The 20,522-nt window shown below is 40.0% G+C and overlaps 1 protein-coding gene across 18 annotated transcripts in view; it reads right to left on the reverse strand.

Annotated features, from left to right (window-relative positions):
- LOC309701940 (receptor-type tyrosine-protein phosphatase delta-like) overlaps positions 1-20,522 on the reverse strand; it is a 409,167-nt gene that overhangs the window by 185,776 nt on the left and 202,869 nt on the right. For all 18 annotated transcript variants that reach the window (XM_082526274.1, XM_082526271.1, XM_082526265.1 and 15 more), the window contains exon 8: positions 19,802-19,849. The gene's annotated coding sequence lies outside the window, so the exon portion shown is untranslated. The remainder of the gene's footprint in view (positions 1-19,801; positions 19,850-20,522) is intronic.

The raw sequence follows: 20,522 nt of genomic DNA on the forward strand, positions 1-20,522 counted from the left end.
CTTTAACTGTGTGCAAGGTCGAGCTTAGTATGTAACATGGAAGGAACAAATGGAAACAAATGCAATCGCTTTTAAACTTTTTATCACATGCGATTGTAATTCAATTACTGTACCACCAAGGAGGAATGGAATCTGTGGCAGAATGGCTCGTTACGACTCGCTGCTTTGGGTAATGGTGTTTTCTTTGCTCTGGAAATGAAATATAATATCATTAAATAGAGAGATGTAGAATGAAGTGTCGACAGATCCATCTTGGGTGCCTGCTCAATTTGTTTGTGGGTGCTGAGTGGCTCCCCAATGACAGATCCAGCTCATCATTGAAGCATCCGGCTCGTGGAAATCTGGGGATTTGACTCATCCGACATTTTCGAGATTTATGGTTGTAAATTTGTAGATGTAGGAAACAAAACAGGCAATTAAGAGAAAATCCCAAAGAATGCTGAACGGTTTAATGAATTTTTTCTTTCTTGGTTTTTTTCTTTTCGAGGGCCATGGATTCACAGATCAGGCGACAAATCTTTGCTAGCAATCCACGTGCATGCAACCTCTTTAAATTCGTACCTGTGAAAGGATGAAATCGTCCTCGAACACGGCTATCAGCTGTGACTGAGACTGTTGACAAGTAGCAGCTCGGATTTTCAGTGTTTGCACTAACCTCAAGATAATATTTGCAATGGTACCAGTGCTTTTAGCTTCAGATAACAGTTAAGGGGGCTCAGAAAAGGGGTGGGGGAGGGGGGGTGATGAAGAGGAGAGGCAATAAAGAAAAGCTTTGATGTTGTCATGCATGATTGTGCGGAGGCATCCTCGGGCTTGTGTCGAGTGTGTTGATTTAGTGAGTGCTGCAGAAACGAGAATACAGATGGCTACTGGTGCTATTTGGGGCCGGGCTCTGAGAATTAGAAACCTCTCCTACATCCATTATCTTGGGTGACACTTCAAATACTTCAGACACGAGCATCAGATTTCCTTTCACAAGTGTGGCACTATGCCATTTTAATTAATTTACTTTGGAGGGTGGGGTGACTGTCATTAGGAAAAGGAGCACAGGAGCAGTTTAGGGATTTTTCAGCTCTGAAAAAGCCAACTAACAAGCACTGGGGTATTTTTTTGTCTTTTTGGTTTCATATCCTTCTATAACACTCATTTATATACGTTTCTGATTCGATAGGCCAAAACATGGACGTCTGCTCAGGCTTCAGACGGCCTTAAATGCTCGTTTTTTTTCTCCTTCTTGCTCTGTATGATGTCACAGAGTGCAGATGTGCTCGATATGGACATCTCAGACTGTGCGTATGCACCATACTTTCTTATAGTTTTTTATTTTTAACTCAGTTTAATTCAGGTTCAGTTTCCAGAGTGGGTTTGATCATTTCAGTGTAGCTCTCATTGGTTGAAAATGTTTCTTTTTCATTTTGTTAGTTTTAGTCTTTATTACTGATTATTTTATTTAAGGCAAATGCCAGAGACAAGATTTGGGGAAATCAGTATTGAGATTAGAATATAAACAGAACTTTTTGAAAGCAGTTGACTCACAGGCTTATAGACATCCAAAGCCTCAATCAAAACATCTGTTAAACCCCTCATCAGGCAGTTTGTGATAACAGATTTTACCAAGTTAAGTCATACTAAGAATTGTTCCTCTATATTTTAGATTTTAACTTGTTTTTCAAATATCACAAAATTGCAGCCGTAAAAGGCTGATAGCATATTGTTGTAACCCTGGTGGGCAGGTGGGGGGGCGGTGTGGACACCCAAGTTTGTAAATGCGATAACATGAATACAGTGGTCCCTCGCTATAACACGGTCCACCTTTTGCAGTCTCGCTGTTTCGTGGTTTTTTTGTTTTGTTTTTTACAGCGCATTATGTTCTGCGTTCTGATTGGCTGTAGACCATTGTCAATCAATCTCGTGTCGTGTCTCCTGTTCAGCTTGTCAAATTTCCCTATATCTTCGATCACTAACAGCGGGACTCTGAAGTGCTGTACTGTATGTTTGTTTGTAAGTTTTCTCCAACAAACAGAAAATGTCGATGAAACGTTTTGCACCATCAAAGTCAACTGCAGGTGCCTTTGGTTTCATTCTACAGGGTGGGAAATTTATACGGATACACCGTAATAACATGGGAATGGTTGGTGATATTAAAGTCCTGTTTGTGGCAAATTAGTATATGTGAGGGGGCAAACTCCTCAAGATGGGTGGTGACCATGGTGGCCATTTACAAGTCGGCCATCTTGGATACAACTTTTGTTTTTCCAATAGGAAGAGGGCCATGTGACAGATCAAACTTATTGGTAATGTCACAAGAAAAACAATGGTGTGCTTGGTTTCAATTCCCATGTTATTACGGTGTATCCATATAAATGGCGCACCCTGTATAATACTGGACTTATATTTCTACGAAGGTTTAAACTTTGAGAGTGTTTAAACAAGAGAGAAAAGTGTGGAAATGTTTGAGCCTGTCGGAGAAAAGTGTATAAAGTGTGTAGTGAGGGGTTTTACAGCATTAAAACATCGACAATAATTGTTAAAAAATTAAGTTAGCTACTTTGCGTATTTCACCTATTGCAGGTTATTTTTGGAACGTAACTACCGTGATAAACGAGGGACCACTGTATAAGGAAACATAGGATTTTGATATTCATACCAGAGGTACATCTGCTAAAAATGACAGATAGCTATGAATCTCAGTGATACTGAACTTAAGGTCCAGGTCATGAGTCAAGTTTTCTTAAAATCACGTAGGATTTTCATATTCTGCCATAGATGCATCTATTAGGAAGCTGAGGGGTAGCACTGGTGCCCACCATTATTTTTAATGCAGTTTCAGTTAACTATAATAACCTTGTTGCACATGCATCAAAGCTGCTTTTCAGATTTATTTGTAAGAGGCAAACAATGACAGCAAAGTTATCCTGAAAAAAGGATTCTTTTGAACTGGTAATCAAGATAAGCAACTTTTATAACTATTAAAGCGAAATGATGATTTGTAAGCAGGTTGTAGCGAAAGCTTAGATCAGTGTGGCACAGGTTTAATTTAACCACACCAATAAAGAAATAATCTACAAAAAGAGTGATGTCAACAAAGAGCACTGCAAAACAGAGATGCATGCTCTGTTGCAACAGCAGGGCGCTCCAAATGCCTCACAGGATTCTGCACCTGAGCTGCAGACTAAAGAGCCAAACAATGGGAGGGTGTTTTGTTCTGAAACGCAGTCTGTGTATCACGCAAGCGGGCACTTAGGCAAAGGTGACAGATGTTTCCCTGTATCAGACCCGGGAAATAAATAAATAACTCCAAAGTGCAACAAATGAGATGCGTCCACTCCATGTGGCGGACATCTGTGCGGCACACTGCCTCTAGTCGTGGCCGGGTCCTTTCGCTTTAGCATCAAACAACGATTTTTATTCTTCAAGATCAAACGTGTCGCTTTTAGAAGCAGGAAAAAGACTCCGTTTGTGAGGGGAAACACAGTTTTTATCTTGGACTTTGCGTGTCTGTGCATGCATGTTGAATTAAGACCTGCAAGAATAAATACACAAAGAGAAAATGGGAATACACCACTGCGACTAAAGAGACAATTCTGCGAAGCTTAAGAAGTTGATTCAATATCCAAAACGCTGAAACACAGAGTTAAGACTCAGTCATTTTTGACCTTCGACTATTTTAACAACCTGCTGTCACTCTGTTGCAACCGAGCAGATGTGAACTCAGCTCAGTTTTAATTTCCAGGGATGGAAAAAAATCAACTTAGAGGATTTCATTTAAATGTAGGAAGTCTGATGAAAGCAGACCTCTATGTTCTGCCTCATTTCCATCTTTTTTTTCTTAATATGACACACCAGCAGCAGTCTATTGTACATTTTACTTGCAAGTCATGCACATTTGGCTAAACACAGCTCAGAGGCATAATGTAATCAGGGAAGCCATATTCTTGTTGCACAGAATACCCAATATTTTGGAAAATGGGATTCAGCGCATTCTCATCAAACCCCTGGAATGAAATATGAAGAATTTTTATAGCTGTGGTATTTGCTAGAATAATATGCTCGCCAGGTGAATAATCACACTGGCTGCGAATGACAAACCAGTGTGCTGTGCCATAAATACGATGGGAATGGGACAGAGGAATTATTATTATCCCTTTAGGAGAGTGTTCTGCTGTTACTGGTCTAAAATATAAGACTAGTGATTATACATATAAATTTGAACTAACCCTGTTTGGCACTTTATCGCAATTCTCAAAGGCCCTTTCAATCATTCACAGTTGTGGCGACAAGTAGTCCTAAATACTTAAGCCACTGCTTGATAACTGTGATTCACCACACACGGTGACTGAGGGTATAGCTGATACAGCTGAATCTGCAAAAGCTGTAAAATGAATCTGGATGTGTTTTTTTTCCACTAAAAAACACACGACACTGCTTCTATGAGCTATAACGTGGAGTTCAACCTCTCCCAGTTTAAGTTAAACAAGTTTTGAACACAAATTCAAATTAAAGCTGATTTAAATACCAAGTCTTTAAGGGCGCCAATGAAAGATTTAAAGACCCTTGATCTCTTTTTTCCCCCTCGGTGCCAGCTTTTAGAGTTAATTGCTAATTTGTTATTAATAAACATTAACTGTGAAGATATTTCAGTCTTTACCAAAGTGTTAAAGTGAAAAATTCAAAACATTTTTAGAACAATGAATCGTGGATCATTCATGCTCCTAAAGCTTTGAAAAGAATACGATGTATTAGCTTGTGGTGCTAGACCAAAGTCGTGTCACACTCGGGAAAACTTTGTTGACTGTGTGCAACGAACTTGAGATCTTGTTGTCTTTCAAATTATTGTCGAAGCCACATACATGCATCAAAACAGTGATAGAAAAGTAACAAGGCAGCCAGATAGTCATTCAATCTGCTATCAGCCTGCAGTCGAAGCAGTCGTTTGTGATAATACAGCAGATAACTGTCAGAAATTGGCAAAACTTGCAAATCAGTTGCTGTGTGCGTACGCAGAAATTCGCATTAGCTACTTACATTTGTAATCTCTGATAGAAATTCCTCCACAATTAGTGATGCGGCTCTTGCAGGACAACAATTTAACTGCAAAATAACACGTGCCTGGCAACCTTGCTTTCATACAGGTGATAGTGTGCAAAAGTCTTGGGCCACCTATCACATCCGCTATGGCAGATGTGTGAGACACTGATGACGGACTTGAACTGAGAGCGAGCCTTTATTTCGGCAGAGCAGAACACAAACAAAAGCAAAAGGAGACAAAGACTAAACTAGCAAAATTTTAAACTGGGAAAACCTAAAAAAAATAAAACTAGAATAAAGAAACTAAAGACCTGAGACGTGGAATACAGAACACTGATGCCTGAAATGCAGTGGGAGGTACGCAGACGATCCAGCAACAAACGGAGGAAGGCAGAGGGTTTGAATCGACAGAGGGATAAAGAGGGAGTAAGACACAGGAGGAGAGCACAGCCGGGAGCAATCACAAACAACGAGACTGGGGGAAGCAAAACGTAGCACACGAGACTATCAAAGTAAAACAGGAAACAAGAGACACTCACAAAGACACAGACTTGACCCTGAGACATGACTGACTGGGGAGAAAGGGCACATGAAACTTAAGAAGAGCACAGAGACAGAAACCAAGAGACTAAAAATTATAAATAATAATGAAATCAAAGACTATCAATAATTTAAAACACAAAAAAACTGGGTCACCGAGGACCATGACACCACCCAAATATACATTGAAATACAGTACATAAGGCTAAAAAGCCTTGAGTTTTGTGCCAGTGCTAGCTTTTACACTTTGGGTAATGAATACTGGAATATTCACCTTATCATAAATCCGCTGTATATAAAATAATGCCTTGGTGAATCTAATTTGCTTTAAACCATCAGAATATTTAACTATCATCAAGGTTTTTTTTTTTATTCTGCTCAAATGAAGATGTTTCTTTGGTAATTTGAAATTCCACTTCCCATCCTACCAGAGGTGATGTCAAAACATTTACACCCTAGCTTGCAAATCCGATAAGAGCAGATTAAAAAGGATAGTGATCTCGAATCTGTTATTCATAGATTCCTTGTGACAGTCCTGCTTGAAGAGCCAATAACCTTCAGAGTCCCCACTTTGTGATGGAAAGAAAACAGTTAGCCTGAATTAGTGAACCACATCCAAAGGTTACACAATGGACTTCCACCACTCTGTTACTTGCCAAAACAGCTGATTGATAGGGAACCTATATCAGTTCAAGTCTTTGAAATGCCACAAAGAGGCAGCTTGAAAGAGGACGGATTATGTCCTCTTGGAAACTTGTGATTCCACACCACTAACCTGAGCGTTAAACTGATGGATGATTTCTGATATGTGTTTGGAAATAAAGAAAGGGCAGCTGTGTCACACTAAAGAGGTCAACGAACTCTAGTGAATCCAAAAGGCGGCGTAATGCTTTTGCAGGGGTCCATTTCCTAAACTAGATAAAGTGCGCCGTTGTCGAGGTAAAAAAACCAAAAGCCTTGTTTCTCATTTTCCAAAGGTTTCATTCAGCTGCGTTGGCCTTATCTTCCATCCACAGCCAACTGTATGGACCAACACAGCCTTGATACGACAAGTGTAAGATAAACTTGACAGATCAACTTTTTCGATAGTCACAGCACCCATAAACAACTGGGGCCTCTAATCTGATAATCCACCAATGAAAGATTAGACGCGGGGAGTATTATTGTGTTGTCACTCTTGCTTACAGGGTCACACGGGCTTTAACTGCCAGGGTTAGACATCCCTCGGCAAATCCTGGGAAGGTGTCACATCTCAGCAGGTGAGGTGTGGCGATAAGACAGACCGGGGGGGATATTAAACGGACAAACTGCAATTATCACAGGCATTAATGAGAAGCCAGGGAACTACAGGAGGCTGGCAGGGTGGCTTTGCGATTAGAGACCCGTTCTGTATCTGAGCACTCAGAGATTTGACTTCAGAAACAGTCGCGCATCTATCAACGGCTGTTTGCGCAGTGATATATCCTAAAACCGACCCCCGTAAAATTCACCTAGATTTCACTGGATTTCGAAGGCTCGTCGCGGGAAGCATCTCAAAATCACTTATGTTACAAACGCCATTAGCGCGACATCCTCCTCCGTTCTTTTCGGTTTTGCAGTCCTGCTTCTCTGTACATTTCTGAACCTGACATTAACTATCCGAGCAGCCCCTGCATATGCTCGCTGCTATCTCGCAAGACGAGCCGGGGAGTTGGAGTAATTCAAACATTCTTCAAACTGCAATTTATTTTCCCTGAGTTGTAATTATGGTCTATTAAAATGCAAATGATGTCAATGGCAGAACAGCACTAATCACTCAATGTCTGTTTATGGGCAGTACAGCCACATTAGAGAGAGAGAGACTCACACAATGAGGACTGAGATGAACAGAGATCCTCTATCAGTGAGGGATCCAATAAATTAGAGTCTCAATAGATTGCATTTCCCCCGGGAATATGAAGATACCGTAATATTCCATTAAAAAAAAAAAAAACAGGTTACATACACTGTGCAGCACATTCACAGGCATGCATCAAAAATTCTGTATCTACAACAGTTTCTTATAATTATACATTAAGAACATCTCCATTGGTGGACTGCATTAAGCTGCACGAACCGTCTTCAAGCCATCTCCATGCACACTATTACAGCCGCGTATTATCTGTTTGCAGTGGGTGCAAGCGTGCGCGTGTTAAGCCAAATGTCACACACAGGTGTTAAATATAACAAATTTTCGAGGATAATAAAACCAACAAACACAAAAATGAAGGCCAACGGTTGCTAAAAATGCACGCGATACTTTCTGTCATTCTGAATAAACCAGAAACAGACGATAATGCTACAAGCTCAGTGTTCTACACTTTATCTCAATAACAGCCTTCTGCAAGTAACGGGCTAATTTGGGGGAATAATCCGCACTTTTTTAATTTGTTTCGTTTTTCCACGAAATTACTTTCTGTTTTTTTTAATCTTTCCAAATTATGCCTTGCATTATTCCGAGAAAAATGGACAACAGTCGTTGGAACTAATTTTCTATATCATTGACGTCGCGCATTTAAATGTGCTATGTTTTTTTTCTCCCCCTGAACGTCATACGATCCAATTTTAATGTTGTTTAGCTAAAAGCTAAAGTCTCTAATCAAGGAACCAAGACAGAAAAAAAGGCTAAATTTAGGATTTAATCAGCTGTTTATCCTGTTTCTATATCATTTTTGTCTGCCTGCTGATGCCCATGTCAGCTGGATTCTGTGAGCTATATATATCTATTTTTTAAACCATCCCGTATCCATAAATAAAGAAAACCCCGAGGCATACTATAACTATGATGATACCTTATCTTTGCTTCATCCACAATTAATCATCAATGCAAAATCCTACAAAATTAGGGCTTACCCATCAAAACTGTAAATGTTTGAAAATTAGCACCAATTACTGACTACATAAATGCAGATTAAGATATGTTTGATATTTGATTCCCCCCACCCCCACCCTGTTCTAGTCCCAATTTTGGGATGAGACGCCACAGTACGGATGGAGGTCCCGTCCTAAACGCATGAGGTCAACAATGATCCATATTTGAGTTTTATTCATGAATGTGTAGCAGAGGGGCAGAATGTGGTCATGCTCACTACACATGATTTACTGTTGCACCTCATGTGAGTGAAAGGCTCACAAGAGCTGCGCTTATGGAGTGATGACTTTGATGAGCATGAATTACCTCGCCGTTGTAAGCAAGCGGCGCGCTGCGTGCTCCTCTCTCTCTCTGCTGTGTCATTTCAGCACGCCGCTCCTTCGGCGGCTGATGTTTACACATGTGCATGTTCTCCGCTTCCATCACTTTTGCTATGCATTACAGTGAGCCGAGCGGGGGATTAAAGCTTATCTATAATACTGTTAACCATACGCCATGACAACAACCTCATGTCCCCCTCCCCCCACCCTTTACTTATCGGGAGGTTATGCTGCTGACAAGACATGGTGTTATTAATAATCAGAAACTTCTGAAGCGTTCACAGGAATGCAGCGCAACAATGCGGTGTTTCAGTTAAAAAAATGGCAAGAAAATAAATAAAGAAATGAATCTATGCTGCAGATGAAGGGGACGCTCCAAAGTAAAATCAGGTTCATGTTTAGATGTCTGTCCAGAAATACAGCCTGATTTGATTTGAAGACGTGTGGCGGGAGCTTGCATGCTAACGTTTCACTGAGGAAAGGCTGAAAAACAGGCACGTTAAGACAACCCTGCATGCATATGACACGAGCAAAATGTCACAATGTGCACTTAACAAATTGAGAACGAGCTAGCCGCAATGGTAGAGTGCTTTTGTAATCACTGATTACAGGATTTGTGAGTACATAAATAGCACTTTGGCCAGATCAATACTGTCATCGCTCCTTCGTCAGATCACATTAAAAGCAGGAGCTGGGTAATAATGGAAGAGCGGTCGGACACACGCAGTCGTATTCTGTTTGATCGTAAGGGGGTGGGTGTCCCCTAGGGCGCAGTCTCTAGCCTGTTGATAAATTCATCTTTCTCGCCGTCCCCATGGGAGCTTGCCAATGAGTGAGGGGCATTGACTTTTCATTAAGGAGATCACTGCATTGGAAATTGAATTTATTTTGGACTTACAAACAGCTCTGTTGTGTTCTTGAGTCGGCCCGAAGGCCAGAGCAGAATTCCAATACAAAGGTGGCTGAGTGATAACGCTCTCCGTTCCCTACAGTTAAATACACACAGGTGTCAAGAAATAACATGCAAAATTGAGGACTCTGCTATTAAAAAGGATTGAGAGTGCTACAGTCGTGCTGTGCAGTGGGCTACTCGTTGCTGTTTGCCTAGTTTGAATTGATAATGGCAGCCTTTGGCAACAGCGATGCATAAAAGAAATGCACAGCATATGAATGTTACTAGAGTGGTTGCTTTATACTACCATCAGTATACTGGCGATTTCACTTGGCAGGAGTTATAAGAGAAAATGCATAGGCAGAGACCACCCTCACTAACTTCTCATGCTTACTCATGTCCTGTTTTTATATAAGCAGGCCTGAAAAACAACAGACACCACACAGTTGGTAAAAGAGCTTCAAGGGTTACTCCAAGGAGGCTTTCAAGAGTAAAGAGGAGAAATAGGAAGCACACTGTGTCCCGTAGTTGTTTTAACCCTTATATACATGGGTTAAACAGCGGTCGCCAACCTTTTTTGCGCCCGGTTTATGTCTGACAATATTTTCACGGACCGGCCTTTAAGGTGTCGCGGATAAATGCAACAAAATAAAACCAGAACCTGTAACAAAAGAAAGATTTATTCATAACACACGGGGAAAAGACCCAGGGTAAACGAGTTAACGATTAAAAAAAACAAACGTAAAATAACGTAAGAACCCTGAAAACCATAAATTTCACACTGGAGTCTCAACTCTCGCGACCCGGTACCAAACGACTCGGTCTGTGGCCCGGGGGTGGGGACCGCTGGGTTAAAATATGCATGAGTTTTTGAGACTTCTACAGGGAGTGCAGAATTATTAGGCAAGTTGTATTTTTGAGGAATAATGTTATTATTGAACAACAACCATGTTCTCAATGAACCCAAAAAACTCATTAATATCAAAGCTGAATGTTTTTGGAAGTAGTTTTTAGTTTGTTTTTAGTTTGAGCTATTTTAGGGGGATATCTGTGTGTGCAGGTGACTATTACTGTGCATAATTATTAGGCAACTTAACAAAAAACAAATATATACCCATTTCAATTATTTATTTTTACCAGTGAAACCAATATAACATCTCCACATTCACAAATATACATTTCTGACATTCAAAAACAAAACAAAAACAAATCAGCGACCAATATAGCCACCTTTCTTTGCAAGGACACTCAAAAGCCTGCCATCCATGGATTCTGTCAGTGTTTGGATCTGTTCACCATCAACATTGCGTGCAGCAGCAACCACAGCCTCCCAGACACTGTTCAGAGAGGTGTACTGTTTTCCCTCCTTGTAAATCTCACATTTGATGATGGACCACAGGTTCTCAATGGGGTTCAGATCAGGTGAACAAGGTGGCCATGTCATTAGTTTTTCTTCTTTTATACCCTTTCTTGCCAGCCACGCTGTGGAGTACTTGGACGCGTGTGATGGAGCATTGTCCTGCATGAAAATCATGTTTTTCTTGAAGGATGCAGACTTCTTCCTGTACCACTGCTTGAAGAAGGTGTCTTCCAGAAACTGGCAGTAGGACTGGGAGTTGAGCTCGACTCCATCCTCAACCCGAAAAGGCCCCACAGGCTCATCTTTGATGATACCAGCCCAAACCAGTACTCCACCTCCACCTTGCTGGCGTCTGAGTCGGACTGGAGCTCTCTGCCCTTTGCCAATCCAGCCACGGGCCCATCCATCTGGCCCATCAAGACTCACTCTCATTTCATCAGTCCATAAAACCTTAGAAAAAGCAGTCTTGAGATATTTCTTGGCCCAGTCTTGACATTTCAGCTTGTGTGTCTTGTTCAGTGGTGGTCGTCTTTCAGCCTTTCTTACCTTGGCCATGTCTCTTAGTATTGCACACCTTGTGCTTTTGGGCACTCCAGTGATGTTGCAGCTCTGAAATATGGCCAAACTGGTGGCAAGTGGCATCTTGGCAGCTGCACGCTTGACTTTTCTCAGTTCATGGGCAGTTATTTTGCACCTTGGTTTTTCCACACGCTTCTTGCGACCCTGTTGACTATTTTGAATGAAACGCTTGATTGTTCGATGATCACGCTTCAGAAGCTTTGCAATTTTGAGACTGCTGCATCCCTCTGCAAGATATCTCACTATTTTTGACTTTTCTGAGCCTGTCAAGTCCTTCTTTTGACCCATTTTGCCAAAGGAAAGGACGTTGCCTAATAATTATGCACACCTGATATAGGGTGTTGATGTCATTAGACCACACCCCTTCTCATTACAGAGATGCACATCACCTAATATGCTTAATTGGTAGTAGGCTTTCGAGCCTATACAGCTTGGAGTAAGACAACATGCATGAAGAGGATGATGTGGACAAAATACTCATTTGCCTAATAATTCTGCACTCCCTGTATATCATCAGTGTGACTTTTCTTTTCCCACCGAAAAAATGAAATAAATAAATTGCCTGATACATTTTTAAGAAATAAACTGCAAAAAAAAAAAAAGAAAAAAATGCCTGATGCAGTAAATATATGCAAATTAATATATATAGACATAAATATATATACATACAAGGTTAATTTCTCCTGGTATTCTCCACAATGTTTTTCATTTAATTAAAAAAAAAAAAAATCTCCCAGATGTGAAGAAATTCATTCATGAAAATCACTGTTGTAACCGCTTTTATTTATTCCGTAGGACATCTATCCATTCAAGCGAATGGGTTTGGTTAACCCGTAAACGAGATTAATTTAATAGCTCCACTGCTTCTTAACAGTGCATTATTGGCCTTATGGTTTCATCGCTGGGTAGTCAGTGTTATTTAATGCTGGGATTTTACGACCTATGGGCGTTCGGGAAAATATCAAGGGTCACTCCGCAGCACTGTACCTCCCACCTATGCAAAGCTTTTCCACTTCATCCATTTCATCAAGGTGAGCTAAAGTGTTTACCCCATTAATTTATTTCAGCTAAAGCCAGAGCACTGACCCATAAAATGAGCTAAGATAATACTGACCTTAACATGGTCTTCTGCACATGGAGGTAATTGCTAAGGCTCCAGATCAATCAATATTGACTTGCCAGTTTTTTTTAAACCTCCTTTTTTCCCACCCTCTGTTGCTTGAGCTGAATGTGTAAAATTGGCTTTAGACGGATGGAGAACATATCCCTGATAGTTTAACCTTTATCTAGCTAACATGTTCACTTATCTGTACAATTATAGATTTTGCCAGTCAAGCTGTTTTACACCAAATCTGTTAAGTGTTAAAAGACGGGAGTACAGCTTGGATTATTTTGGATACCCTCCCTGCGTGTTCGTATGTGTTAGCTGAATCTTCTGTATGATCTGTTGCCACATGCAACGCCATCACATTCAAACAACAAATTCCACACGCTACATCTTTGCAGGCGCACATGCATGCCTTTACATCACAATGTACTCGAAGGCATTTAATGCTTTTTTTCCTTTAATTTTTCAAGGTAGGGGCACAGACTTAGCAGGCATTTCCATCTTGACTTGATAAATCTCACAATCTTCTTTTCCTTGCCACACTGAAGTAATTTATTTTCTATCTCTCCGAGCTATATTTTCCAGTTAATATTTCTTTTTTTTTTTCATACAACCTGACAAAGGATGCCACAAGGGATGATAAGAATTCTGAAACCTTTGCACTCTCTCTCTCTCCCTAGATACAGGGTTTACCTTGACAAATGTTTGAAGAAGTAAGGCCTCTAAAATAACTTCGATTCTAGTGTTTTGTTCTTCTTTCGTCACACACGAAAAAAAAAGCTATACGCTTGTCTTCACTTGGGTATGCCGTTCAGGAATGGCGAGGATTGACGACAGATGTTTACGTAAGTGCGTTCGGCTTCACGGGTGATTCCAACCAACCACTGGGTTACAACCTGCACCGAGTATCTGATGATAACATCAAAAACAACACACGCGCTACGAACATCTACCTCCTTCAGGTAAAGATCACAAAGGCTGGCTGACTAGAGACGCTATTTATGGAGTTCTCAATCAGCAAATCCTGATTGTGTCAGTCAGACCTATTTTCATTCCTGCCGGCTAAACATTCATCATTCATTCGCTGCAAATGCGTGCAGTTTTGATTCGGGATTGTGAGGGGCGATTTTAAAGTATTAACGTTCTCGTACCAAAAAATAAACCTACTGTCCAGTGATTTCCAAAGCCTGCTTGTGCAGAACCAAACGACTTGTTCCTTGAGTGATGGGTAGCAGTTTCCTTCTGGCTATTCAACTCGCCCTTAATTTGAATTTGATAAGATTTCCTTCAGAGACATTGTTAGGCTAATGTAAATTTGGAGGCACGACTAGAGCCTACAGCTGGCTTAACTTTGATGAGGTGTTAATATCTAATATCAAAAAGCAGATAAAAACCCTTATTAGCCCCAGTGGTCTTGCTAGAGTGGGAACTTATTACACAGAGTAGATGAGATCAAAGCAGATGAAGTAATAAGACTGCCGGGGGCTTTGTTACATGTCCTTAAGCTTTCCGACGGGGTCAACTTAATTTTGTGACTTAAATGCTGAGGGTTTACGAATGCAGACAAGCCGACATTGTTTGAGAAATCTAATTCAGACTCTCGTATTTCATAGACTGCAACATCTGGGGGATTACAGTGTCTCGAGCCAGAGGCAGTTTGATAATCGGTTGTCATTTTAGGAGTTGTATGCCCTTCGCAGCTTCGGCGGTTTCTAAAGGTCTTTGGTTCAATCAAATATTTGTGAGATTAGCTGGGCTGCACTCCTTTCAAGAACTATTTCCATGTGGGATGGGTTTTAATGTTTGCCTTTGGGCTTTTGTAGTAGAACACTCTGAAAATATGCCGGACGAGTGATAATTTTGGACTCTGAAAGTTATTTTGAGAGAAAAATGCGGCCCTGTTTTAATAGCCAGCGAGGAATAACATACACTATGAACTCAAACCAGCTTGAAACGTGATCGTAACGTAAACAGACACGGACAGGGACCACTGGGGCTGCGTTTGAAATGCAGCAGATGTGGTAAATTTCTTTTAATATGTATCGTTATTGATTTCTTGTAATCTTACAGCCCCCTAATCACTGGACGATTGTACAGTAGATCCACTATTACACACAGCAGGCTGAAGACATGTAAGTAATAGACTTCCTCGATCTCACAAGAAAGCACCAAGTAAGCACACTGTTTGTATGCCAGCAATCAATGCTGTGGACTTAGAGGAATGAGCTTTTGACTGAGTGACTGAGGGATGGCATCAATACCAAACATTCACCCTAAACAAGTCGGAAAACACCTTCGGTTCCTGCACCGTGTCCCATTGATTTCTATTCAGCTCAACGCAGATTCTGCAGCATTTAGACATTTAATTCCCTCTCAAGCAAAGTCATTACACAGTCGAGCATTTAATTAAGCAATCACAGTGGTGCAATCTGAATGATTCAGTGTCTAAATGAGGGCCAAGTTTCCATTATTGTGCCTTTGCAGTTCCTAACAAAGCCGCTTGTAAAATGTTCAGATTTACGGAAATATTTCATGTCTCCGAAACGCATCCCCTCCTTTCACATATCAGTCGCACATCTTCTCAGCATGTCAAAAAGTTCACAAACAAACAAAACAGTCCACTTCTCTCACACTCAAAAATCCACACAGTTACGTTCTTAATTAAGTGTGTTAAAGGGTTTTTTGAGATAGAAGGAGCCAGGTATTCACGGCTGACCTATTTCCACTGCAAAAGAAACATAATTTTAGGGGCATGGGCACAGATGTGTCTGAGGATGTGCTGGGGAGGTGTTCTCTCCTTTCCACGCCTCTGTGAACAGGGCGACAGTTTATTATGTCTGGATATAGCCTGTGCGTGTGCTTGGTTCGCCTTTTCCCAAATGAGCTCAGCTGTAGTGACATTGAAATTCACAAAATGTTCAAAGCTGGTCAGTCAGTGCAGCTTGTGGTGGCTTTCGTAATGAAATTTGGACAATGCCAAAAAGGGGATTTATCTGAACCCCATTGTTTTTATTTATTTGCAAATCGAGTAAATCTAATTTTCTTAAGACTGTCGAGTCATTTTTTTTCACAAGTAATTATCCTGGAAATTAGTCCTGTGATGCAAAACGGACAAATTTATGCCCAGAAGTTTGGAAGATAAAGAAATGTGTATAAATTATAATACCCTTACAAATATACATCTCCAGTAAATAAGGGAATTACATTAATTGAAAGTTTGTCTTTGTTGCTTTAATGCCACTTGCCCAACCAGTTAAAAGTTAAGAAAAAACAAGTACCAACAATGGAAAAGTAGGAAAGAAAATGACTATTTCTAACTTGTGATTGGGTGGGCAGACTGCAGCCGGCCTTTCAAACATGCCCACTGCTCAAGAAACACACAGAGCTCTGAAGCCGGCAGATTCCTCAGCTACAAAGAATTCATTCTGATGGCTCAGCATGCATGCAGACATTTCTCACTGCTTGAGAAAAATCACATGCATAATTTCCTCTAAGTCATGTACGGAATGAAACAAATTACTGTTCTAAGATTTTGTGCATGACATTTGACAGCTATTATATACAAATAATAATAAAAAAAAATTAAGATGTTAGAAACTGGAGACCATTCCAGCATCTAGCCCTGAAACAGCGACCTACTGCTCCTGTTTCCCATATGTTATTTCAACGAGTCCGTCCTGATCTAAAAAGCGAAAATCACAGCTTGTTTTTTAAAAGAAAAACAACACACTATTTAGTAACACTTATATCTGATATCTGTGCTTCTCTCCACCTCCACTGTTCTGGGTGTAATCACCTGCGGAGGGGGGGTTACATGGGAAATGGGTTAAATGGGGGTTAAAGACAAAAGGAAGAGATTAAGACTAATATATAACTAAAAGAATCAAAGGATTCAAAAATGTGGGCATTAGTTAATTCAGAAATTTGACATAAATTGCCAATTATATTAGTTTGCCTCTTTTTTATGTACATTTCCACTGATTATCCTGTTTGTTTGGTTACCGACTGAACTGATTCACTTTTAAATTCATTTTTCTGAGTATATGATTTTCTGCATTCTTTTAAACTTTTTTTAACACTCACCTTAAACCTCCCCTTATCACCTTATTACCTGGGCATTTATTTGTATACGCTTTTGTACACTTCTGCATTTTCATTGTCTGAAACAGAAGCCTGTCATTGAAAGTGTTGTATGGAGTTAACTTTCCAATGTCCTCAAACATATTTGCACAGACAGTCTTACATATAATAATAATGGATTGGATTTATACAGCGCTTTTCAAGGCACCCAAAGCACTTTACAATACCACTATTCATTCACTCTCACATTCACACACTGGTGGAGGCAGCTACAGTTGTAGCCACAGCTGCCCTGGGGCAGACTGACAGAAGCGAGGCTGCCATATTACACCATCAGCCCCTCAGTAGGCGGTAGGTGAAGTGTCTTGCCCAAAGACACAACGACCAGGACAGAGAGCCCGGGGATCGAACCGGCGACCTTCCGGTTACAGATGCGATTCCCAACCCCCCTGAGCCACGGTCGCCTATGTATGTCTGATTTATCTTGAGGAGTTTTTTTGTTTTGTTTTGTCGTTGTTTTTTTTCTATTGTCACATCTGTCTCATTTTCTCTGTATGCACTCATGCCATCTTTAAAATTCCCCTTCAGTTCTTTGCTCATATATAATATTACTTCAGTATTTGTGATGATTCAACAAAAATGATTTTAAAAAGTCAGCTTTGAACGGTATTCTTTAGAGTAGATTTTATTACTAAAGGGCGAACTGACCTTTGACCTTCTATACAAATCTGATGCTAAACTAAGCTAATCAGTTTTAAGCTAATGTCACTTTAGCTTTACTGTATGATTCTCATGCAACTCTGGAATAAAATAAATAAACAATTGTATTTAATAAAGGATAGAAAGTGTGCCTTATAAAAAGAGAGATAGACAATTTACACACACACACACACACACGCACACACACACACGCACATATATATATATATATATATATATATATATATATATATATATATATATATATATATAATGGATGTTTGTATATATAAATTGTCTATCTCTCCCTTTAAGTTGAACTTTGACATTCTAAACTCAGACTACAGATGTTAATCAAAGTCAAAACTTAATCCAGGCCTGATAAGATGCTCTATTTAACAGCCTCCTTTTAGCAGGGGGCTCGATCAGGTGAAATGAAGAGGAACTGATTGCTTGTGGTGATTGTGCTGATTACATTTTAAATTTAAAACTTTCCTCCTCGTACATGGTCCTGAACACTTTTCCAGACAATGACATGGCAGACTTAGTAAATGCCAAGGTCCCTGCAATCGCATAGACTGACAGTGAAAAACAACACTTCTATTTCATCTACAGATGTCTTTATATTATTACATTACGAGTGTAAGTATATGTGTTTCTAAAACATTAGTTATGTGCAAATAGCCACTTTCCTACTTGTCCAAATCCTAACCTCTACCATTGGTAAAATGTATAAAATAAGGCCGAATTATTCCCAAAAGATGAAAATGCTGCTATAGTTTCCCAGGGAAAAGCATTTTCCGCAGTATTCTGTTGACGTTTTGCCACAGCAGCAGTAATCATGAGCATGTTTTCAAAGTTTGATAAAACAATCATGTTTTGTGGGAAGGAGAGTTCAGCCGTGCTGACCTTCCTTTCTTCTGACTGCGCCCTGAATTCACAATGATTGAGATCCGTGTTGCAATTCCCCCCCTAGTTAAAACATTATGGATGTTTGTATTACAAGTGTCACATAAATGACATTTGAAAATGTACAGCGCGTGTTGTGGGAAGCGGGTAAAGGCGAGGTTATTCTTTGCCATGTGCTGAAGTACATAAATGAGTTAATAAAATTACAATTTCAAAATGAGAACAATTAAAATATTGTAACGGATTACAAGCTAAATCTAACAATGCTCGGTGTAGGCACAGCAGGCAGTTGTAAGCATGATCACAAGCTTTACCATCAAACCTCTTACTGTGACAGAAATGGGCGGAGTGACAAATCATTTTACACAATCTTATAATGTTTTCGGAACTTTTGCATCCTGGTAGGTTTAATGTCATGGCAACAGTATCAGTTCCATTCCATGAAAATCAACCAATCATTTTGCATCTTTTGCAAATCATACTCCAAAAATCTATGTGCTGGCTTGACATCACACATTACAGAGCTGATGGCAAACTTACATGTGACCTTTCTGCATGTGCTACAGCTGTGAAAAGTTAACTGTGAGCAGGAACGTATTCATTTCCAAACACTTGGAGCTAAAGCACAGGGAAAAACTGAAATGACTGTATGTATTAGTTTATGTCTCATAAAACAAAGCAGCTCAGGACTTTATGCGTCATGCATAAAAAGCCTTAGCCACATTGTTGGAGAGGGAAAAATATAATTCAATAAAGTCAAGATCTTGATGTCAAATAAATGAATAACTGGGATAAACTATTGCTTCATATTATGCATCACATTAGCATTCAATTTTGTCTACCTGAGCCTGCTCGTGTAGTTAGAGCATGTAAATGCCAAGATTACACACAGGGGTTACAAAATACTGGATTTTAAATTGGTTATCTAAAGTCTCCTATAAGTACAAAACATCAAGAGTGCTTGCAGACACTTTTGCTTGGGAAAATGACAAGCTGAAGGTTACAGCAACTGCTAATCTACAACATTAGCTCCATGAGCAACTTGACGAGAGGCCAAGATTGGCATTTTTTCCCCGTCTGCTGTCTGTTAAGTGTTCTTTTCAAGTCAGTGAAGAACCTCTGTGTATTTTACAGAGTGTATCTCTAAGTATAAATATATTACGTAGAAAAATTCTTAAATGAATACACATAATATAGTCTATCGCATCTATGACAGGAAATCAGTCGTATCAGTGAAAAATATATTTCATATTTATTCAAAATCTTAACTTACCTGTCCCCATCGCCATTAACATACATGCACAAACACATGCATGAGTGACGATAATCAGTCCAAAACCTGATAACGTTAAAGATAAACCCCAAAGGGAAGAGTAAAATCCTTAGAGGGGCCTACCTTGAGGTCGAAGGTGTGAAAGTCATGGAGCATTCTCTCTCCCGAGACCTGTGACAGAGCGGGGGGGGGGGGGGGGAGACGTCAGTCATGATTACGCCTCAGTGCAATTACAGGGCAACTCCCCTGACAGTGATTGATCAATGAGGAACTCCTTTAATGAAGACAAGGACTCAGGGGCTTCCAGGAGCAAATTGGCAAAAGTAAGAAGTGGGAATAGTGTCCCAGATTGCCGAGCCTATAAGAGGATCATCCCGTCTGCAGCAGCAGTTCTTTGGTAGTGGCAGAAGTACAGTATTCACAGGTACATGCCTGACTTTAGCCAGCTGAAAGTAAATTAACTGCATTGATATTTAAAGTTAGATTATGATTGATTCTTGTCAACAATTTCTGTTGTGTAAGAATTTGTGCTGACACTAAGATAGCACAATTTTTGCAGTGTAGTGTTTAAACTATGGAGTACTATGTGGATATTTTGTGATACAGTACAACATCTAGGATTGAAGGATGATAGTAATACGAGCTTGGAAATGTAACGATGTACTATAAAGAAGTCTGCTGTTAACATGCAAAGATGCATCTTTGAGAAATCATCTCTGTGTTGTCTTTGAATGAAAATGCACATAAAGCTTTTGTGTATATATGTTTAAATGGGCACTTAAATGAAATGAAAATGTTTACCCTTACTGCTAACTCTGAGAGGTGTCCAGAGTTCGCTGATTCT

Source organism: Aulonocara stuartgranti, assembly GCF_965226115.1.
Source record: "Aulonocara stuartgranti genome assembly, chromosome: 3".
Classification (NCBI taxonomy): domain Eukaryota; kingdom Metazoa; phylum Chordata; class Actinopteri; order Cichliformes; family Cichlidae; genus Aulonocara; species Aulonocara stuartgranti.